Source organism: Euphorbia lathyris, chromosome 4 (genome assembly GCF_963576675.1).
Source record: "Euphorbia lathyris chromosome 4, ddEupLath1.1, whole genome shotgun sequence".
Classification (NCBI taxonomy): domain Eukaryota; kingdom Viridiplantae; phylum Streptophyta; class Magnoliopsida; order Malpighiales; family Euphorbiaceae; genus Euphorbia; species Euphorbia lathyris.
The window spans coordinates 83,432,004-83,457,806 of record NC_088913.1 but is presented as its reverse complement, the minus strand read 5'-3'; positions in this window follow the sequence as shown (position 1 = coordinate 83,457,806).

The window sequence follows — 25,803 nt, the reverse complement described above, 5'->3', positions numbered from 1 at the left end:
GTGATCGAGAGTGATATGAGTTTACTGGGAATTGAGGAAAATATGGTAGTGGATAGGACGGAGTAGAGGGAGCGAATTTGTGTCGCTGACATGACTTGATTTCACGGTTTTATATGATGGTTCATATTAGCCGATCCCGAATCATTTCGGGACTAAGGCTTTGTTGTTGTTGTTGTTTTTATATACTCCTTCCATTTCAAAATAACTATCACATTTCATCAATTTTTCTTACTTCATATTATTTGTTTGGTTTGGTTTTCAATGCAACCTTTTCCTATTTTATCCTTATTAACGAGTTTCATATTAATTACTCCCCATGTTCCTCAAAGTTTGTCGTTTAAGAGAACCAATTTTGTTTCCTATTGTGTGACGTAGTGCTTATTTCAAGTGGGATAAATATATGAACTACCCTTATGCCCTTATTTTAATTACTCCATCTTCCAATACGCAATACTCCATTTTTTTTATTCACTGATCTTTTACGGTTTCCAAGATATAAAGGACAAAAATTCGTTTTCAATCAAGTGACTTTTGAAATTTCGGTAAATTATACTCATGGCCATCAAACTTTATCAATTTAACATTGTTACCACTGAATTTCAATTCTTAACGGTATGGTAATTGAACTTTATATTTTTTAACACTGGTGGCCACTCAACACCTCAAAATAATTGTTGACGATCTCAAAATAAAAAATTTGAAAAGTTAGTGATATTTTAAAGAACTTTAATCTTTGAAAATTTTCGTTTACAAGTTATTAATGTATTGGTTGGTTAGATGAGAGAGTGAATTTTTAGAGAGAGAAGCTCCAAAAAATGTGACTTTGGAAAATAAAAAATATCGTTTCATGATAAATGTCGTTTTTAATAACTTTAATTTTTGAATATTTTTATTTTGAGGTTGTTAACGGTCATTTTGAAGAGTTAATTAAAATTTAGTGGCATATGGTATTAAAAAATCTAAAATTCACTAGTCATATTTTTAATAATTAAACTTCAGCAATCACAATATTAAAATATATAAAATTCAGTGGCCATGGGTGTAATTTACCCTTTGGAATTTTAATCCCAAATCTCCGCTCACAAGGAATAGAGCTTACTAAATTTTTCTATGTTAACATTAATTACACCCCATTTTACTAAATTTGCTGTCAGAATACTTTGTCGCCTGAAGTTTTGATCCCTAACATTAGTAAAAATATTAACATTAATTACAAAGGGTAAATCTGACAATTTTTTTTTATAAAATATTAACCTTAATTATAATTTTTAATTTGCGTGTATTTTATTAAACGATAAACATTATGGAACAAAGAAAGTATATTTTTTTATCATTTTAAATTTTCAATTTATAAAAAGTGGTTATAAAAATGAGCATTTTAATCCATGACATAAAAAGAAGAATCATTAATAAACAGTATTTTAATCTATACTCTATAAATTTAATCTATAAAATATGTCTCTATTTTATGAAGGAGTATTAAAAAATTAATATATTTATGCTAGTTTAATTTACAGTGCTGTCTAATGACGAAGACAGCCTTATACTGTGGATCTAGAACGTTCGAATCCGAAACTAACCTGTACTAGACCAAAGGGCAAAAACGGAAGAGACACAAAAACAATCCCACTATAAAATCCGAGCAGCGAAGCAATATTGTTTGACGCTCCCGGAAACGATTGAGGCTTAACCGCAGCACCGCCGCAGGCTGCGGCGGTGCTGCTTGGCTGAGTCGATGATTTCATGGAATTCTAATGGTTAAATTACACCAATGGTCACTGAACTTTACTCATTTTCACTCAACATTTCCTCTTCTTTCTTTTCATATATAGGGTAAATAATTTATTAGTTTCTCCAAGGGGCTGTGATGAAACCGATCCGTACGTGTCCGGGAGCGTCCGATCAGGAAGTGGAGAATATTGCCATTTTTATCGGCGAGGTAACCTGGATGGCCTGAAAAATGAGAAGGCCATTTTGGTCTTTTTCATGCGGCAACCGGTTGATTCAGCCGTGGTGGTATATATTTTGCCTTGCCTGATCTTATCATGTTCGGATCTGAGCCTCTTCTTCTCTATAGTTTTGGCTTCATTTTTATTTTGTTTTTTTTTCTCCGGCTACTCGGATAATACCTTTTAAGTGAATATTGTTGCGAAACCATCTGTTTGGTGGAGTTTTGGATCTGAGAGTATTTTCTTTCCTTTAAAAGTCACCGGCGGTGAGTGATGGGGCGGTGGAAGTTTTTTTTGTAATTTAAAAAAGAACATTGATTTTGATTGTTTATCCGGGATTATACTTGATCTTGCAGCCAAACAATCCTAATTTGTGCACTGAGGCATGCCGCATGCGTGAGTACACGTGGCACTCCTTTTATTATTTTTAACTAGGGTGAACTAACCTTGGTTGTATTTGTGTATACAATAGCAATTTGCTCCTCCAAAACCGTATTTTTTAGTTTTTAGTAAATTGTTTAGTTTTTTTTTATTTGAAGAATTGTTTTGGGTATTATAGTAACTAATGGCGAATATAAGATTGCTTTGGATTGGTGTTTAATAGAAAAAATTCGGATTTAAAAAAGTCTAATAGATAAAAAAATAGAAATTTAGATTTAATAAAAATTCAACTGGTAAAAAAAGTTACAAATTTGGATTTAATGAGAATCTAATAGGATAAAAAAAATTAGAAATTTGGATCAACAGATAGATCGAATAGATAAAAAAAAAATTGAAATTTTAGATTTAGATACTATTTAACAATACATGGTTCAATTTAATGGTAATAATATAGCATTTTTCTGGTGGTTCTGGTGATCGGTGGGGTTCAGATCTCATGTGGTTTAGTGGAAAATTTCAAATTGAGAAAGTGGATTGACTAAAAGCTCTCTAATCTCAAATGGAATAATGTCTCAAGAATGAATAATGTATCTGGTAAATATTAGGCATAATTTTAGGTACATATCTGGTAAATACTAGACTAAATTATACCTTGTAAAAAAATATTTTAGGTATAATTTTTTTTGGTAAATAATTTATTGGTTTTTTTATTTTTTTTATTTAGCAGTCTAGTCTTATTAACTGATTAATATTTTAAGTATAATAATTTAAATACTTGACACTAAATTGTTAAATAACATAAAAAGTTAAAAAGTAATAAATATAATCACTATTTCTATTTCTCATTATACCACTATCATTATACCATTAGGTCCAATGTTTTGGTGGAAAAAAATAATTATTTGTATAGGACTAAATTATACGTAAAAGATTGAATCTTTTGAACTTATTAATTTTGGTCAATTTGTTTTTTAAATTTACAACTTATTAATTTTGATCATTTTGATCTTCAAATTTTTGAAACAGTTTTTTTATGGTATTAGTAATTTTTTTTATTAGAACGGAACAAGATGAAATTTTAAAATATTAGTAATTTTTTTTTATTAGAACGGAACAAGATGAAATTTTAAAATATTTATCTTACATTAGTATTTTATTTTATCTATATATATATAGGAGGGATCATTAGGTGGGGACACTTTTTTATGGTGAAAATACTCAAAATTACGTCGTTTTGAGTGTAAAAATCAATAAAAAAAAACACTAAAAATGCTATTAGTGGAATTACCTTCAACTTCTAATTCTAATCCCATCCAACTTTCTTCTTCTCTTTCTATCCCATCATCCTTTCGACAAACCAAAACCTCAAAAATTGAAAATTTTGTGGAATACTCTTATGTTCCAGAAGATGTTCAAATCCACTCAACCAACTTACCATTGATCAATCCCTACAACATTTATAGGCGTGATTCTTCTATCACACGCAGTATCCGATCTTTGATCTCCACCAGACGACCGTATGCTAAAAAATATGTCCAAACTTCCAAAATGGACCAATGTTCTCTAAAGGCTACCAGTGCAGAACAATATGTAACCTTGGACATTCCTACTTCTTTCATATCCAAATGGAGGCAAGAAGGATACTCCCATTTCCACCTTGGGGCAGTACGTATTATTTTGACTCTTCATGGTAGGAAGGGTCTTCCAGTCACAGCACGAGTAAGCCTGTTGGATACTAGATTTCTTAAGTTTGAACATGCTGTCATCGGCACAGTTTTAAAAACACTCAATGCCGGTAGTATTGTTCTAACATTTTTTCCAAACTTCAACCTTTCATTACACGACCCAAACTTTCCTTCCACCTTTAAGATTCAAGTACAGCTAATTGGTGCTGAACAAATCTCAACAGCTGTTGCAGCAACAATTCACCACCAACTCATTTATCGGCTCCAGAATCATGCACTTGACATGCCAACCCAGAGTACTTCATCTGAAGCCTTGTTTTTAATTGCGGAGGAAGATGATAATCCAACAATTGTACAAATCCCTCGCCAGATCTCCAGGGAAGAGCTTACTCAGTTGATGCCTCTTGAATGGCTCACTGCATATGAGAAATTGCACCAGATTTCTCAGCCCGTCCAAACCACTTCTTCATCCTTTCAAAACAGGGAAGATGGACTGGTAAAAACAGTTTTTCAGCCCCCAAGGCACTCCTTTCACCAAGCCATGATGATCTCTCCGGCCTCTTTTCCGAGAGAAAAGAAAATTCCCATCCATAGTTTTGGGCCTGATGGTCGACACACCTATGTTTCACACATAGATGGTCATTTCATCTGGGATGTTCCCGGTAGTGGGATGTGTGATCCATCGTGCACATGTGTAGAAGATCTTGATTCTGATGATGATTCTTGCGATAATTACTCGCACAAGAAAACAACAAAGCCATCCAAAAAAGGAGCATGTCGCTCGTCCTCAACCAGAGCTCCGACAAAGCCTGATGATGATGATGCACCTTGGATCGGTATCCATCCCAGAAAAGATATCACTCCAGACCCTCAATTTAAGGTCACCCCAGCTTATCTAAAGCCTCTTGCAATCTACAAAAGGGAGCTTGAATTTCTTGCAAAATTAAAAAGACGGTGTCATCCTTCTCCACCTGTTAATTCTCCAGAACTACCACCTCTTGTACAACCATGCATGATGAACACCAGTTTTACCCCAGAAGATTTCCCACCTTTGACAAAACAAACCAACACCCAGTCTAAAACAGTATCCTTTCCTTACATACCTTCCCATACTGTTACCCACACTGGCCATCTTGAAGAACCTAAACCCTTTGAGTCTGTGCTAAACTGGCAGACTGACAATGCCATAGCCCAGAATAATTATCTTCAAAAGATTGATCACAAGCTTGAGCATATGGTTTCCTCCCAGAAACACATGTCCCAAAAGGTTGATTCTTTGACAGAGTTTGCACTCAAAACGCAGAAAGATCTGACACAGCAGATCCAAAAGGTTGACAACAATCTTCGAACTTTGATCTCTCAGCGAAGATTTGGTCAAGAATTCAACCAGAAAGAAGCTGAGATTAGGAGGTTAAAAGATCAGTTAGCTCAAGTAGAAGCAGACTTGGCAAAGGTTCAATCTCAACCTTCAACTTCTCCTCCATAATTTGTGGATCCCTTTTCCAGATCCCCTCATCATTTTTCACCTTTTCCACCTCCAGCACAAACATATACTCCTTTTCAGATGATCCATGAACAACTTCAAGCTCCACCCACAAAAGTTTTATCTTCTTCCGGCTCATTTGAAGAAGATTCTCCGAAGCCAAAACATCACAGGCCCTCAAAAGACAAACAACCTATGTTTTCCAATATGGCTTCCATGATTAACCATCTCACCACTGTCCCGGAGTATTCTACAAACTCCTCAGAAGGAACATCTGAAGATCTTCCTTCAGAACCTGATGCTGATATTACTGATATTACTCAGATACTCATGGCTGATGAACAACATTCTTCTGCACCAACCCCTGGTGTGACAGAACCCACAGTTGAAGAACCAGCTGATGAAGATTTTATGTTCTATGAAGAACCTAAAACTACCAAGCCAACATCTGGTCCTTGGTTCACATTTGATCATCTCCCTCCTCATCGATGGCGAGACCATCTCCATGAAATGGCAGCATGGATAGATTTGCAAATGACTAAACAAGATGTCACCATGAAGGAGGTGCTAACTGAATTTGTCTCCCGGTTTACAGGCACGCTTCGAGAATGGTACCAAAGTCTTGGACCATACAAGATGGCCGCCTTTCTCAATCTTCCAACTGCTAGTCATGCTCTGGGAGAAATCCATCAACAGTTCATCGGCGATCCTAAAAAATATCACAACCAGATGAAACAAGAATTCTTTGATATGAAATGCTGCTCTTTGAAGAAAAAAGATCTAGACTTTCATTATCAAAGAATGGTGAAGAGGTACTACATGCTAAATGGGTATAATGATCCGAATCTTCGGTACACTTACATTGCCTCTCTACCAACCGAACTCCAACCAGAGTTACAACGTCTCATCACAGCTACAGGCAGAAATTTCGCCGACATCAGCATTGGGGAAATTCACCAATTCACTCTTCTTGCTCTAGAGAAATTGTGTGAGCAACAACGCCTCTTCAGCAATATCATGTCCCAAAGAAATCTTGCTCAGAAATTTTGCAACAAATCTTACCTACATATCAAGTGCAAGGATAGCAAATGTGACTGTCGTCCCTCAAAGAAGAAACACTACAGGAAGCTCTCTAGACTCTCTAAATTCCCTAATTCATATCAAGGGTCCAGACGGCAGAAACGATTCAAGTTTTTCAAGAAAAAGACCAACAGGAATAAGCAGACTGATCGGTGTTACATTTGTGGTCAAAAGGGGCATTACGCTCGTAAATGTCCAAATCAGCCACAAAAGGCTCAAAAATTGGTCCAACAACTTTCCTACAGTCTTGAAGATGCAGATGTTGAATCCTTGTACTCAGAGCAAGATGAAGCAACACCAGAAACCATCTTCATCCTTGAAGATTATACAGATTCTTCTCCACCTGTTAATTCTCCAGAACTACCACCTCTTGTACAACCATGCGTGATGAACACCAGTTTTACCCCAGAAGATTTCCCACCTTTGACAAAACAAACCAACACCTAGTCTAAAACAGTATCTGTATAATCTTCAAGAGGCATCAACTGAGTAAGCTCTTCCTTGGAGATCTGGCGAGGGATTTGTACAATTGTTGGATTATCATCTTCCTCCGCAATTAAAAACAAGGCTTCAGATGAAGTACTCTGGGTTGGCATGTCAAGTGCATGATTCTGGAGCCGATAAATGAGTTGGTGGTGAATTGTTGCTGCAACAGCTGTTGAGATTTGTTCAGCACCAATTAGCTGTACTTGAATCTTAAAGGTGGAAGGAAGGTTTGGGTCGTGTAATGAAAGGTTGAAGTTTGGAAAAAATGTTAGAACAATACTACCGGCATTGAGTGTTTTTAAAACTGTGCCGATGACAGCATGTTCAAACTTAAGAAATCTAGTATCCAACAGGCTTACTCGTGCTGTGACTGGAAGACCCTTCCTACCATGAAGAGTCAAAATAATACGTACTGCCCCAAGGTGGAAATGGGAGTATCCTTCTTGCCTCCATTTGGATATGAAAGAAGTAGGAATCTCCAAGGTTTCATATTGTTCTGCACTGGTAGCCTTTAGAGAACATTGGTCCATTTTGGAAGTTTGGACATATTCTTTAGCATACGGTCGTCTGGTGGAGATCAAAGATCGGATACTGCGTGTGATAGAAGAATCACGCCTATAAATGTTGTAGGGATTGATCAAGGGTAAGTTGGTTGAGTGGATTTGAGCATCTTCTAGAACATAAGAGTATTCCACAAGATTTTCAATTGTTGAGGTTTTGGTTTGTCGAAAGGATGATGGGATAGAAAGAGAAGAAGAAAGTTGGATGGGATTAGAATTAGAAGTTGAAGGTAATTCCATGATTGAATGATCTTTCCTCTGTACTCCTTAATTTAATCAATCATACCTCTACCTTATGGCTCTGATACCAGCGGCTGGGAGCTCCTGCAATTCACACCGAAACGAAGGCCTCTTACACTCTTAATGGCCACGACATGGTTCTTTTATTGCAAGGAGACCAGAAACTAGGATCATTGTCTAAGATATGATATGATTAAAGATAAGATAAGAATCTTACCTTTCTTACACACCACACCATTATCTTTAAGAAAGATAAGAATCTTATCTTTCTTATTACACATCACATCACACTAGATTATTATTACAAGAAAAATACAAACTTTAAACCACAACTTTCTGGACAAGTGGCACTTATGTCTTCTGGATATTTTCATATGTAATGACTAGGAGAGAGATTGAAGTTCTTCCAGTCTTCATCATCTGAATCAATGTCGCCATACAGTGATTCGTACCATGGTCCTTTCCTTACTCGTGGGTCCGGATAAGGGTCTTGGGAATCTTGGAAGTAATGAGGTGGAACTTGAGGTTCTTGAGTTGGCACTTGAGTTGCTTGGGGTGGCATTTGAGGTGGCACTTGAGTTGCTTGAGGTGGCACTTGAGTTGCTTGAGGTGGCACTTGAGGTGGTCTTGATCTGGAAGAAGATGCTTGTCCTGGTTCTGGTTGTTGTTGTGAAGCCATAAATGGAGTCCGATTTGACACTAAGTGAATGTTGACTGGCTTGGCAGGGTACAGTGTTGTACTAAGAATTTGGTTAGTATTGAGATCATAACCATTAAGGCAACAAAGATAATTTTTGAGTGCCATTTTTTCATTGCCTTTGGTTTCCTGTATTGGAGTTAAGAAAGTATTCCACTCATAAGCTTCATTTTGAGTCCAAAATTTCCCTTGCATGTCTTGGAAGTATGGCCTGTGGATGATAAAGACTGCACTGGTTGATAAATGGGACGTTGCACTATCCCAGAGCTTGAGTCTTTCAATTATTTTCTGGAGTTCCTTTCGCCACCACGAAAGGGGGGCATACCAGTCCATTAAAGTCCATAATAGAGAATCACATTGCTGTTCTTCATGGAGGTGATGAAACATTTCCAAGACTGGTATTTCAATGGCAATGGAATAGAGAACCGTTAAGCACCAAATGCACCATAATTCGGAAGAGAGGAGATCTTGTGTGGGTTTCAGACGGAAAAGGATAAGGAAAGGGCAATCTTGGTAAAATTCATCAGGTTTAGGGAGGTTCCTTGCAGTGAGGAAGTCTTTGAAGTGAACAAACAGGTGGGTTTTGGCATAGCACTGAATTTCAAAAATATTTTTGAAATTAGTTCTAGGAGGAAAGGGGCGAAGGGCTACAGGATTCTTAGGAGTAGAGGATGCCATGAAGATGAAAGGTAGGGAGGCTATAGAGGTAATAAGTGAAGGTTGTGGTCTGGAAAGCAAGTCTGGGATGAGGTTCTGATGTCCTTTTATATGCTCCACATGGAAGTCATATTTTGCAAACCAGTCCTTAAGTCTCAATAATTGTTGGCTAGGGAGAGACTTATTTTTGAATTCAAGGATTTTCGGAAAAGATGAATTATCCATTCTGACAGTGAAATGATGGCCGATGAGATGGAATTCAAATTTCTTTATACCATTTTTTACCGCAAGAATCTCTTTGATCGTGGTGTGATAATGTTGCTCTGCAGCTTTGAATTGTCCACTAGCATGTCCACAGTAATGAGAAGTTCCATCAACTTCTTCAATAAGCAATGCACCCCAATGTTCATCACTAGCATCTGTTTGTAAAACACGCTTTCCAGTGCCAGGTATCTTTAATGCTGGAGGATTTTGAGCCACAACTTTAAGTTGCTGAACAGCTTTAGTTTGGACATGACTCCACGATGGTGCATTCTTTTTCAGCATTTTTGATAATTGGCTAGTGTGCTCAGAGACATGAGGGATGAATTCCCGGATGTAATTGATGATTCCCAAGAATTGCTGAATTTGCTTTACAGAAAGATTCTCATCAGGGAATTTCAATAATTCTTGAGAAATGTGGGGTCCAGGCTGATATTGGCCATCATGGAATCTCATGCCTAAAAACTCCACTGAGTCCTGTCCAATAATGCTCTTCTTTTCAGAAAGCATTATGCCATGCTGGTCTACAATGTGCTGGAATTGGGCCAAAAGACTATTATGGGCCTGGACGTCTTTTGAGAAGAGTAAGATATCATCAATGTAGATAAGAGCACTATGAAGGATGGGCTCAAAAATCTTAATCATGGCCTTTTGGAACAGAGATGGGGCTGTTTTCAGCCCAAAAGGCATAACTCTCCATTGATATTGTGCTGTAGGAATGCAAAATGCTGTCTTGTAACGATCTTCTGGATGAATCCCAAGCTGCCAAAAACCTGCTTTGAGATCAAATTTTGAAAAGATATGGGCTTCATTGAGATGGACAAATAAGGAATTAATCTTTGGAAGGGGGAATTTGTCATCTCTTAGAAATCCATTGAGGGGCTTGTAGTCAATCACAAGCCTTTTCTTTGCACGAACTATTTCTGACCGCTTCTCGACATAAAATGCTTGACAAGCCCAAGGAGATGTGGTTGGCTCTATCAAGCCTTGTTGCAATAATTGAGCACATTCTTCTTTTGCCAGGAGAAGGTCAGCAGGTGTCATGCCCGGATGCGTTGCCTTTGTAGGATTGACATCTTCATTAAGCTTGAAAGGCAATTTGATGAAGAAATCTTTATTTTTCCAAAGTGGTGAGGGATGCGAGAATTGCGAGTGGGAATCAGCACATGACTTCAAGAGAAGTTTTGTAATTTGTTGAAAATCTGGTGAGACTTCAGCTAGGGAGTACATCTTAGGGACGCACGTGTACACTTTTAATTGTCGTTTGAAACGAATCCCTTCAGGAAGAATTTGTAACCCTTTAGCTTTCTGGTAGACATTAAAACCAACTAAGATGTCTTTGTCTGGAAGTGCCGATCCAAGGACTTTGACCCAAATGATACAGTTAGGGAAAAACTGAATCCCAATGGGTTTTTTGGATCTGAGTGTAGTGGAAAATACCTTGCCATCTGCAGCCTTGAAATACTCATCTTGGGTTTCCCATGAGGTATTAGGCAAAATTGATGGATTAACCATCGTCTTTTGAGCCCCAGTATCCATAAGACCAATAACAGAAATGGGTCTGTCATATTTGGACGGCAATAGATGAATATTTACCAGGGGATAAGTGGGAGTAAGACTCTCTGATGAGCATGATTGTAGGGAATAGATGGGAAGCAAATCATCAGAAACTGGAAAATCATCATCAGAATCTTCTGAAGAAGAAGAATCTGTATAATCTTCAAGGGCGAAGATGGTTTCTGGTGTTGCTTCATCTTGCTCTGAGTACAAGGATTCAACATCTGCATCTTCAAGACTGTAGGAAAGTTGTTGGACCAATTTTTGAGCATTTTGTGGCTGATTTGGACATTTACGAGCGTAATGCCCCTTTTGACCACAAATGTAACACCGATCAGTCCGCTTATTCCTGTTGGTCTTTTTCTTGAAAAACTTGAATCGTTTCTGCCGTCTGGACCCTTGATATGAATTAGGGAATTTAAAGAGTCTAGAGAGCTTCATGTAGTGTTTCTTCTTTGAGGGACGACAGTCACATTTGCTATCCTTGCACTTGATATGTAGGTAAGATTTGTTGCAAAATTTCTGAGCAAGATTTCTTTGGGACATGATATTGCTGAAGAGGCGTTGTTGCTCACACAATTTCTCTAGAGCAAGAAGAGTGAATTGGTGAATTTCCCCAATGCTGATGTCGGCGAAATTTCTGCCTGTAGCTGTGATGAGACGTTGTAACTCTGGTTGGAGTTCGGTTGGTAGAGAGGCAATGTAAGTGTACCGAAGATTCGGATCATTATACCCATTTAGCATGTAGTACCTCTTCACCATTCTTTGATAATGAAAGTCTAGATCTTTTTTCTTCAAAGAGCAGCATTTCATATCAAAGAATTCTTGTTTCATCTGGTTGTGATATTTTTTAGGATCGCCGATGAACTGTTGATGGATTTCTCCCAGAGCATGACTAGCAGTTGGAAGATTGAGAAAGGCGGCCATCTTGTATGGTCCAAGACTTTGGTACCATTCTCGAAGCGTGCCTGTAAACCGGGAGACAAATTCAGTTAGCACCTCCTTCATGGTGACATCTTGTTTAGTCATTTGCAAATCTATCCATGCTGCCATTTCATGGAGATGGTCTCGCCATCGATGAGGAGGGAGATGATCAAATGTGAACCAAGGACCAGATGTTGGCTTGGTAGTTTTAGGTTCTTCATAGAACATAAAATCTTCATCAGCTGGTTCTTCAACTGTGGGTTCTGTCACACCAGGGGTTGGTGCAGAAGAATGTTGTTCATCAGCCATGAGTATCTGAGTAATATCAGTAATATCAGCATCAGGTTCTGAAGAAAGATCTTCAGATGTTCCTTCTTAGGAGTTTGTAGAATACTCCGGGACAGTGGTGAGATGGTTAATCATGGAAGCCATATTGGAAAACATAGGTTGTTTGTCTTTTGAGGGCCTGTGATGTTTTGGCTTCGGAGAATCTTCTTCAAATGAGCCGGAAGAAGATAAAACTTTTGTGGGTGGAGCTTGAAGTTGTTCATGGATCATCTGAAAAGGAGTATATGTTTGTGCTGGAGATGGAAAAGGTGAAAAATGATGAGGGGATCTGGAAAAGGGATCCACAAATTCTGGAGGAGAAGTTGAAGGTTGAGATTGAACCTTTGCCAAGTCTGCTTCTACTTGAGCTAACTGATCTTTTAACCTCCTAATCTCAGCTTCTTTCTGGTTGAATTCTTGACCAAATCTTCGCTGAGAGATCAAAGTTCGAAGATTGTTGTCAACCTTTTGGATCTGCTGTGTCAGATCTTTCTGCGTTTTGAGTGCAAACTCTGTCAAAGAATCAACCTTTTGGGACATGTGTTTCTGGGAGGAAACCATATGCTCAAGCTTGTGATCAATCTTTTGAAGATAATTATTCTGGGCTATGGCATTGTCAGTCTGCCAGTTTAGCACAGACTCAAAGGGTTTAGGTTCTTCAAGATGGCAAGTGTGGGTAACAGTATGGGAAGGTATGTAAGGAAAGGATACTGTTTTAGACTGGGTGTTGGTTTGTTTTGTCAAAGGTGGGAAATCTTCTGGGGTAAAACTGGTGTTCATCATGCATGGTTGTACAAGAGGTGGTAGTTCTGGAGAATTAACAGGTGGAGAAGGATGACACCGTCTTTTTAATTTTGCAAGAAATTCAAGCTCCCTTTTGTAGATTGCAAGAGGCTTTAGATAAGCTGGGGTGACCTTAAATTGAGGGTCTGGAGTGATATCTTTTCTGGGATGGATACCGATCCAAGGTGCATCATCATCATCAGGCTTTGTCGGAGCTCTGGTTGAGGACGAGCGACATGCTCCTTTTTTGGATGGCTTTGTTGTTTTCTTGTGCGAGTAATTATCGCTAGAATCATCATCAGAATCAAGATCCACTTGAGGTGGTCTTGATCTGGAAGAAGATGCTTGTCCTGGTTCTGGTTGTTGTTGTGAAGCCATAAATGGAGTCCGATTTGACACTAAGTGAATGTTGACTGGCTTGGCAGGGTACAGTGTTGTACTAAGAATTTGGTTAGTATTGAGATCATAACCATTAAGGCAATAAAGATAATTTTTGAGTGCCATTTTTTCATTGCCTTTGGTTTCCTGTATTGGAGTTAAGAAAGTATTCCACTCATAAGCTTCATTTTGAGTCCAAAATTTCCCTTGCATGTCTTGGAAGTATGGCCTGTGGATGATAAAGACTGCACTGGTTGATAAATGGGACGTTGCACTATCCCAGAGCTTGAGTCTTTCAATTATTTTCTGGAGTTCCTTTCGCCACCACGAAAGGGGGGCATACCAGTCCATTAAAGTCCATAATAGAGAATCACATTGCTGTTCTTCATGGAGGTGATGAAACATTTCCAAGACTGGTATTTCAATGGCAATGGAATAGAGAACCGTTAAGCACCAAATGCACCATAATTCGGAAGAGAGGAGATCTTGTGTGGGTTTCAGACGGAAAAGGATAAGGAAAGGGCAATCTTGGTAAAATTCATCAGGTTTAGGGAGGTTCCTTGCAGTGAGGAAGTCTTTGAAGTGAACAAACAGGTGGGTTTTGGCATAGCACTGAATTTCAAAAATATTTTTGAAATTAGTTCTAGGAGGAAAGGGGCGAAGGGCTACAGGATTCTTAGGAGTAGAGGATGCCATGAAGATGAAAGGTAGGGAGGCTATAGAGGTAATAAGTGAAGGTTGTGGTCTGGAAAGCAAGTCTGGGATGAGGTTCTGATGTCCTTTTATATGCTCCACATGGAAGTCATATTTTGCAAACCAGTCCTTAAGTCTCAATAATTGTTGGCTAGGGAGAGACTTATTTTTGAATTCAAGGATTTTCGGAAAAGATGAATTATCCATTCTGACAGTGAAATGATGGCCGATGAGATGGAATTCAAATTTCTTTATATCATTTTTTACCGCAAGAATCTTTTTGATCATGGTGTGATAATGTTGCTCTGCAGCTTTGAATTGTCCACTAGCATGTCCACAGTAATGAGAAGTTCCATCAACTTCTTCAATAAGCAATGCACCCCAATGTTCATCACTAGCATCTGTTTGTAAAACACGCTTTCCAGTGCCAGGTATCTTTAATGCTGGAGGATTTTGAGCCACAACTTTAAGTTGCTGAACAGCTTTAGTTTGGACATGACTCCACGATGGTGCATTTTTTTCCAGCATTTTTGATAATTGGCTAGTGTGCTCAGAGACATGAGGGATGAATTCCCGGATGTAATTGATGATTCCCAAGAATTGCTGAATTTGCTTTACAGAAAGATTCTCATCAGGGAATTTCAATAATTCTTGAGAAATGTGGGGTCCAGGCTGATATTGGCCATCATGGAATCTCATGCCTAAAAACTCCACTGAGTCCTGTCCAATAATGCTCTTCTTTTCAGAAAGCATTATGCCATGCTGGTCTACAATGTGCTGGAATTGGTCCAAAAGACTATTATGGGCCTGTACGTCTTTTGAGAAGAGTAAGATATCATCAATGTAGATAAGAGCACTATGAAGGATGGGCTCAAAAATCTTAATCATGGCCTTTTGGAACAGAGATGGGGCTGTTTTCAGCCCAAAAGGCATAACTCTCCATTGATATTGTGCTGTAGGAATGCAAAATGCTGTCTTGTAACGATCTTCTGGATGAATCCCAAGCTGCCAAAAACCTGCTTTGAGATCAAATTTTGAAAAGATATGGGCTTCATTGAGATGGACAAATAAGGAATTAATCCTTGGAAGGGGGAATTTGTCATCTCTTAGAAATCCATTGAGGGGCTTGTAGTCAATCACAAGCCTTTTCTTTGCACGAACTATTTCTGACCGCTTCTCGACATAAAATGCTTGACAAGCCCAAGGAGATGTGGTTGGCTCTATCAAGCCTTGTTGCAACAATTGAGCACATTCTTCTTTTGCCAGGAGAAGGTCAGCAGGTGTCATGCCCGGATGCGTTGCCTTTGTAGGATTGACATCTTCATTAAGCTTGAAAGGCAATTTGATGAAGAAATCTTTATTTTTCCAAAGTGGTGAGGGATGCGAGAATTGCGAGTGGGAATCAGCACATGACTTCAAGAGAAGTTTTGTAATTTGTTGAAAATCTGGTGAGACTTCAGCTAGGGAGTACATCTTAGGGACGCACGTGTACAATTTTAATTGTCGTTTGAAACGAATCCCTTCAGGAAGAATTTGTAACCCTTTAGCTTTCTGGTAGACATCAAAACCAACTAAGATGTCTTTGTCTGGAAGTGCCGATCCAAGGACTTTGACCCAAATGATACAGTTAGGGAAAAACTGAATCCCAATGGGTTTTTTGGATCTGAGTGTAGTGGATAAAACAGAGATAAATTGGAAATAAATGGTATTTAGCAAAGTTTTGAGACGCAAACCTCTTGTCAAAAGGCGCAATCTGGTATGTATAATACATGCGTCACATTAGGCACGTCATGTTGGCTAGCGTGTGTCAGATTCCACGAAATTCCAATATTCAAGGTTGCAAAGTAGAGTCATATGCAGTATATATTCAATTTTTTTTATATAATTGTTATGTTGAATAAAACCAACAGTAACAATTATTCAAACGGTAACATATTAAAAGGAAAATTATTTTTTTGATCCAATATTCCAATGGTAACAATTTTGATGTTTCTATAAAATGTAATTTGATTTTCATTTTACCAGTAAAAAACTCATCTCAATCCTCCTATATCATATTTTGTAATGGAAAATTATCACTACAACAAATGATGACTTGTGCCACGAATTATGCCACGTGAATTTAAAATTCGTGGCATATTTTAGTTTAACCACGGAAAAAATAGATTCCACCATAAACTTATGATAACTTGATATATTTATGCCACGTGAGATTTTTTTTCCGTGGCAAACATACACTTGTGCCATGGTAATTTATTTTTCGTGGCTAAATCTATTTATGCCACGAGAAAAATTGACTCGTGGCATGAAATTATTTAAGCCACGGGTAATTTAATTCATGGCAAAATATCTACTTATTTTATAATTAATTTTTTAAATATTATTTGTTTTTTTTTATCATGTATTGGCGGGGAGAAAAAATTTCATTTGCCTCCATATATTAAGGAACCATAAAATTGACTTCTCTAAAGAAAAAAAAACCCCCAAAAAATTAGGTTAGCTCAACTAATCGCTGGAACTCTCCCACTCTCAACAAACTCTCTGCCGACTACCCTTGAACTACCCACTCATCAAATTGATTGTTGCTTCTCTCATCAATTCAGCCACAAAATCACCGCATTCAAGTTCCATTGATCTGTCCATCTTCATTATCTGTTGCTATCAGCGTTGGGAATCGTTGTGGTTGAAAGAAAGATTAGGTTTGTCTCCTTGATCACCGTCGTTACTCTTCTCTACTCAAATAGATTTGTTATTCCTCATCAATTTTGTGAATTTTACTTGGTTTTTGATTTCGAGTGAGTTTAGGGGAATGAACGGAGATATATTGTCTGATTGTGAATTTGTTGGAAAATTTGTCATATGCTTCTTATTGATGGACCTGATTAATGAACCTCTCTAACAAAACCTTATGTCCAACCTTAATTTACATACACCATCTTCAACCTTTTACTAATTCTGGTTTTAATTAATTAAATTTGATGTTTCTTTTAATTAGTTAGTAGTGCTTATATGTCACACCCGACCCTAAATGACCCCAATCGACATCGGGCGTGAAATAGAAAGATCATAATCAATACTTAGGAGTCTCCAGTTTATCCAAATATCATTATATTATAATTTTAATACCAAAGTTCTAACCATAATTCAAACAATAAGCAGCCAACTTTCAAATCTCGCCTAAGCGGTCGGTAACTTTCTCTATATCCTGTACTTTCTCACCTAAAAACATTAAAACATTTAAAAACATGAGACAAAAATTTCAGTAAGAAACTATCAGCTATTAAAACCAACTTTACTTAACATAGCTACATATATACCTTTATAAAGGGATTTAATCAAAACCTTCTCAAATATACTCAAAACTTAACGTTTCATCAAACCATTTCATAATCAAATAAATATTTTATCAAACCAACTTGTAATCAAATAAATGTTTTATCAAACCAACTCGTAATCAATCAAACGTAAAACCGTATATCAAAATCAATCATAACCGAAAACATAATCCAAATGAACTTAAAACATTGTATCCATCCTCGAGTTTCTCCCCTTAAGTATCAATCAATAACCACATATATAGTCGAGACATCTCTTAACATTGCCTATCCCATATGGTCTTACCCAACTCTTCGCTGCCATACCCAATAGGTCTTCAGACTGTGTACACAGGCCATGTCCCTCACTGAACATGGTCTTCAAATATAAAACCACCGATCCGGATAACTCTCGATAGATATAAAATCATAAAATCATAACGTACCAAATTTCCTTTCACAATCAAATTCCAAACTATTTCATAATCATAAATCATTTGGCTTCAATTAACCCTTTTGTATCATAAAAATCATATTTGGACTTCAATCCAAAATAATAACAACAATAACCGCAATAGATTTTTCAATCCAAAAACAATTCGTAAGAAATCATCAAATTCATTTTGTTCAATATAGACATTGAAACCAAAAACATATATGTATATATGTAAATCAACCAAATCAAGCCTTAAATCATCATAATCAAGTAAAATCTGAAAATCACATAGAAGCATAATCAATAGCTTCATTTGAACCGTAATTTCACAATGAAAAGCAAAATTATGAAAAACCTAAATTTTACAAAATACCCGTATAAACCCTGAAATATCAATTTCTGAAAATTCTTTGATTATATATATATCTATATACATAAAACTCAAAATATAGTTGATAGTTACTTACCTTGGCTACTAATTGACCCGATCGATTCTTCTCTAAATTCTGTCTAAGACGTTTTCCCTCCAAACGTTTCTGAAACTCAAAAACTCTTCGGTTAGGACTTAGATCTATGCATAAGGATGTTATGGTTCCAATTTCGAGTGATTCAGACGGTCGAATCTTCGTAAATCAAAGAAACGGTGGAGAAACGGTTCAAGAACGATAAAAATGACGAAGAGGCAGATAAAGAAAAAAAAAAAGAAACAAAGATGATGGTGATAAATGGTGATCATCACGAATTCCTGCGAATATATATCTAGATCTGGAAAAAATCTAGTTTGATCTTCCATCTTTATATAATCTTTTAAAAATTATCCTAAACTTTTAACTGACACCTAAAACCATCAAATTAACTCCAAACTTCTCCCATAGCTCTAAATAAAAATCACACATCTAATAATTATAATATATACTAATATCAAAATATAAATTCTAGAAATTTAGACACGAACGTGACATTATAACTCCCATATACTCTGTATAGTTCCTAGATGCAACTGAATTTTCTTTTTCTTATATAGGGAATATATTAGCTATATAATTGTCTCCATGAATATTCTTTGTTAATAATACTTTTCTATTTCAATATTTGGATTAGTTTGCACAACCAATTTTAGAGAGTCACTGTTAGACTATGTGTTCATACAATGAATTTTACTATCAATTAGCAAATATGATTACACAATAAAGCAGTTGAACTAGAGAATAAAGTTTATGGGTTATTATTAATTTTAAGCATAACTTAGCTAACATCAGTACGCATATTTATTGTTGATAACAATAAAGATTATTTCTGACATCTCATAGAGAAAGCTAATTGGACAAGTGAAAGCATTTGTAGACAAATTCTGCACTTTTGATTCATGTAATCGTTTGATTATTGGACAAAACCAATTATTCATGGGAAAAAAAGTTTGGTGATCGAATTAATAAAACGTTGATGAAGATCACAAGTCCAACTAAGCCTTGGCTTTGTCTCTTCTCGTTACGACTATGTTGTCGTACTCATACCCAAACATCCTCGTTCTTCTTCTCTCCTTCATTCTGATTTTCTCTTCCTCCTTTTTTTTTCTGTACATTGTTTGTGCACATTAATCAACCAATAATCCTGATGGGTTATTTTGACATACCAGACCTACAAACATGGCTTTGATATATTGAAACTGCAATGAAACTAAGAAACTTTGGTTTTCTCTTGTCGTTGACATGGTTTCTTAAGTGTTTCCGATGAATCATTAATCATTAGTTTGTTATTCATCTATTAATGTGCATTGTGATTTTCTCGGGATTCAAACAGTGGTTAGATTATGTCATATGCTTGTGATGTTGTATCTCTTACTGGGTCATTAATTACAGTTTTGGTTCTATCATTTTGAATGTTGTAACATTTAGTTTCTATCTTGTTATAGAAATATACCTTACAATTAACATTCCAGAATTTGAATTAAGAGTAAGCAACCACAAACTGGAATATTCTTAATGAATAATGCGAATGTAACTTTTGCTTTCTTGCTTCCTGCTTAATTTTATTTTCGTCTTTCTGTTTTTTCCTTTATCTTCAACTCTATCTCCCCTGTTATTAGTTTCCAGGATTTGAGATGATGAGAAGGGACCTGTGTGAGAAAAATGAACCTCAATCTCTACATGCTCTTAGTGTTTGGATGTTTCGATTACTCTCGACCCATATAATTAAATAGTACTGAGTACCATATCTTTTCCGGTAGCCCAAACACAATACAAATAAATCTGATTTGTATTTGCACGATACAAAAATGAATTAAATTCCTTTGACATAATCCTTTTACAGGTACTTCATTCCATTGAGCTTGTATTCTTATTTGTTTATTGAGAAATTATGGGTGTTGCTTGAAATCGGAGGATATATATTATGACCAATATGCTAAAGATACAAATAGAGTAACATAATTTCAACACCTTTGAAAGAGAAAATAAAAAGAGTAAACATCACACCAAACGGCTACAAATCTAGTGACATATTTTGGACCTTATGATTACACAATGATCAAACGACTTCAGATTCATTCTTTTCTTGGATTTTGACAATGCTGGTCTTCTTTGAAGTACATATCAGTTACTTGCCAATACTGGTTTTACAGCTGAGTTATAGGTGCAGAAATCTACTGCATTTGTTTTATTTTTAGATAACCATTCCTATACTTAGCAGTGTTACTAAGATGCAAGTTGTATGGATGTTTGCTTCTCTTTTCAGGTGTATGTAGGCTTTCTGTTTGCATTTGGCAAGTACTGATATGCTTAGCAGTTGAAATAGCAGATTCCTCTTTTGCCGTAACAGTAGGTTTAAGCTCCACCTTATCAAGCTTGGTGTGTTTATGAACTATTTTGATTTTCAGAAGTTAATCCAAAATAATATAATTGTGAATGCCATATATGTGTTTCTGTCTTCAATCCAATTTTTGTGATTTTTTCCTTTCTTCATCAATATATTACAGCCTTTGCCTTTTCTTTTCTTTATTTTTCCTCTTTCATATTTCACTCTTGAGAATTGTTTCTCACTCACATAATTAATGACATATATAGTACAACAATGCAATGGTAGTTTAGGGTAGGTCCATAATATTGAAGGATAATTTTGTAGTCAAATGAAAACTCTTGATAATTTTTGCTGATTTATATCCATTAATTGGTCATAGATTTTTGGATAAAGAAATAATAATATGATATGTTGGCTTTTATTGCTTTTTTTGATGGATGTATAGCTCTTTATTGTCAGTTTTTCATTCATTTTTTATTTGTGCTGATTATTAATTTTTCCATTTTATATTAGGAGTCATGTCGAAATGTTGCTCAGTACAATCTAAGTGGTGATGTTGAACGGTGATATGCAGGTTGACGTTCATGTCCGTAAATATTTTAAGGGATGCATCATGGAGTTTCTTTATTGGCAAACAACATCTTGAGTCTACTGATTACTTTGATTATGTTCAATTCTACAGTTTCTGTCACTCTTATTCATGTGCATGGCACAATCAAGGAAAATATACTTATTGTTGGATATTTTGCTTTGGGTTTTTTTACTAGGAATTTATTTGGTGGATGATAGAATGGTTGATATTTATTTAATAACTATTTATTTTTCATTAAGAATCATTCAAAATTTTGGACTTTGTTTATTTTCTATATTTTTGTTCTTATTGATTTCATTGTAGCTCTCTTCGATGCAAAAATTAATACAATGATAACGACATCAATAATAACAAGAAATTAAAAATTAATTTAAAAAAATTATCAATATTTAATCTAGTTTTCCATGATTATCCTTGTTGCTAACTAAGGTTTCTAGTCACGAGTTTTCCATTTTTTTCAATCAGCGTTCTATTTTTACCACGGTTATGCTCATGGCTATATAAAGTTTCTAGCTATGAATGTTTTATTTTTGTGACGGTTATAATCGTGGCTAAGTTGAGTTAATTGCCACGGGCAACTATGTTTGGCCACATGTATTTTACTTTTGCCACGATTTTACCCGTGGCAAAAGGATATGATTAGCCACAGATATTCTCGTGGCATAAAAACCAATCTATGCCACGACTCTTGTTTTTCCGTGGCCACTACATAGCCACAATCACTTGTGCCACGGAAGAATTTTCGTGGCTAAATAGTGTAGCCACGGAAATACTATACTTGTGCCACGATTCTAACCATGGCACAAGTGTTGATTTGTTGTAGTGATCAAGATCAATTTAGCCAATATTATTTTCAGGTTCCGAATACCCAATTTTTCGAAACACAAAATTCTCAAATATTTTCGATTAGGTCCACTCCATGACCGTTATATGATTCGTACATGTAATACCCACCGAATTCTCAAAAGTTTTTCAATCCCGAATATCCTTACCCGTATACGAATATACAGGGAAATTATCAACCGATGTCGGGCTACTACCCATGTGGCCTTTTTACTAATGATTCGTACACAATAAGGGTGTCACGACCCAACCCAGGCCATGACCGGCGCATAAATTAAGTTAACTTTAATCTATGCTAGCCTTAATTCTGAACTAATAGAAATTCCAAAATTTACTAACAGAATATCAAAGTCATCTCAATTACATCAATAAACCTTAAAAGAATCAAACTATTCAAGTCAAATATCAATAATCAAAAGTCTCCAAAAAATAATATAAAGCTAAATCATTAGGCAGTCTCCTTCAACATCAATCCAAGGGTTACCTCACGAACATAGACCTTATCTGAAAAAGAAAGATTCAACGTAGTATGAGATTTTCGTCTATACGAGCGAAAACCTCAGTGAGCAGTAGCTATAGCACACAACAGAAAAGGAACAGGCAGGCAGGCTGATTCTTTTAAATTATGACAAATATAGTTCAAAATGTAATATTTCAAATCAGTTAAACCAAAGGGTCAAAATATTATAATCAATTCAAACACTGGTAATCAATTGTCAAACATAATACTAAAGCCTTTCAAGATATCAAAAAAATTAGAATAATCAGAAAATAAGGCAAAAGCTTCAAAACACATGGTACAGTGTAACAGAGTGGTGATACTGCACACCACCAGGGCCAGATAAATGGTAAGTGCTACCAATAACAGATACAGATAACAAATAACTGCCTTCACTGATCTTATGCATGATTCTAATGCTGACACAACTGATGACAAACTGACAACTGACAACCTGACTCAAAGACAAATGTAAGGACCTAATGTTATGAAGATCGGTGAGAGGCCAGATAACGGATACAGATATACTGAGCACTTGTACCAGTTTGAAAACATATGGTATACATATATAAATCAGAAAATCATAACTGATTGAAAAGATTATTAGATTTCTAAAATAAAAGTAATAACGACGATAAATCGCGTATCAGAAAGTACGATCATATAAAATCAAAATTTAATAACTTCTCTGTAACTGGTAATAAAACAAATCAAATATGAACGGCATGTTCCCAGAATATACGCTCTAATACTAAGGATATTTAGTAAACAGAAGGTTCAAAATCTACGCTTTTATAAACGAAACATAGAATCAAATGTCAATTTTTGATAAACAGTTTAAAGTCTGATATTTCAATTAAACAGTGTCGTGTACTATAATTACCACTCACCTGGAATTTAAACGGAAGCAATAACCGAAAAGCTCGTCTCTCAATCGACTGAAGGGATGTCAGAATTTTCTATTGGTTCAAATAAAAGGGAGAATGAATTAACTAAACTTAATCATATCTAAAATAACGGAATCAAACTAGTAATTAAACCCTCACAAACCAATAGATTAAGAATTTCTGAAACCATAAGAATTATTTTAACTACTGCCAGATTAAAAAAAACAAATCATTTGGGAACAATTCTAATAAAAGAAAAACCCATGCTCTACTTCTCATTTAAGATAAAGATTATGAAATAAAGGAAAAGAGATTTAAAAAAAAAACTAAAAGTAATTACATCACAACCTAATATTGCAAAGAGATAAGACTAAGATGCACTAGTACTAAATATATTACTTTAATCCAACATCTGAGTTCCAGAATCATCAAAACAAAAAGGAATTAATATCTTTGATAAAACCAATGCAAAACACCTTAGTCATCATCAACTGTTCTTTTCTCAAGAATTTAATAACATTATATCGGATAATGTTACAGCAACCTCCAAAATTTGGTGCGCAAACGGACGAAATCCAACTTAATTTACATGAAGAAATATGGGGATATGAGGTGGGTTCTATAAAAACAAAACATAAAAGATTAGGAACTTATTTTTTTCCAACTTTACAGCTGTAGGTGCCGCGGCCTCGCCCGGGCGGATCGGGGGGTGGACACCGTTGACGACAGATGCTGTGATTGGCGCCGAAAGCAACCAATCGCGGAATCAAGCTGCTCGGCAGGGCCGGAGCTCGGAGTATGGAAGAGTTGCCACCCACGAATGCGAAATGAACACTGATCCCTTGCGGGAGACCGGTGAGGGTTCGGGAAACTTAGGTACGAGCCGAGAAGGCTAGCTCCTTTCCGGAGAAAGGCTGCTAGGCACCCCGACATCGCCCGGTTATGAACCACCGGCCTCCTACTTAGCATGTTAGGCGCTAACGGACTAATCGCATATTTCTTTAAGTTTAAAATTCATTTGAAACGTTTTATTTCTCGTTTTGAAAACCGTTTTGAGCATATATTATTGAAAGCCATATCAGTAAAGAATCACCCATTTACATGAATTTAGAGTATAGGGAAGAAAGAGGGAGATAGAAGGAAGAATTAATTTATTTACAACGTGATTTATGCTTTGTATTATACATTAAATCTACACTAATCTCACTCCCCAAAAACGAGTTTATTCACATGGTTCGTACCTTAATCGCTAACGATTTAAGTACATTTCAAAACCCCGTTAATTTACATGATGTTCACTCGAATCGCCGTTGGAACGACTCGAGCGTGTGAAAACGTTGAACAAAAAGTTTTAACCAAAAACGTGATTAAGCATACAAGTCCATTTATTTTTGTACAAAACCGTTTAGTTAGGAAAATGATTCAAAACTCCATTATTTACAATAAAAACGATTTTAATTACAAGGTTCGCTTAATCCGCTATTGGAACGAATTAAGGTTTTAAAACGTGACGTTTTAAGAAATGGTTTGAAATGGTGAAAATCCTTTTATTTACACTTTAGAAATATCTAGAAAAACTTTACTTTAAATAAGCAAGTTAAACTCTCTTTTTGTGATTTATTTCCCCTTTTTCACTCAATTAATTTTTACTTGAACATATTTACAAGAATGATCAATTTAAATCCCAAAACTAACCAAATAAAACGAATTTGAAATATATACATATAAATGTCCAAAAGTAGAGTGAATATACCTATATATATATATATACATTTTTATCTAAAAATAAAGATATATCTATAGATTAAAAAACAAGTAAAAGATACTATATAATGTAACTAAGTATATGTATAATAATGATAACGAAAAATACTAAATATGATACACTTTTATTCTAATTTAATAATACGTAAAAATAATGGATAAAATTCATAAATAAGAAAACTATATTTAAATCAAAATAGTTTTTATACATAATAAATATATAGAGAGCAACCCACCACAAAAACAATAAAAGGAAAACATATATATATATAACTTTTACAAAACCAAAATTAATGTAAATAATCTCCAAATATACAAAATAAGTAGATACATAATAAGTAATTACTAGTTATATACCTCAAAAATAATTTTAACAAACATGTTACATAATTATACATATATATATATAAGGGATCAAATGTCAAAAAGTTAGGAAAAGAGGGTTGAAAAAGCATTTTTATAATTACAGCAGCTTTACCGACGGAAACTCTGTCGGTAAACAGCCTTTAGTGACAGAAAATTGAGAACTAC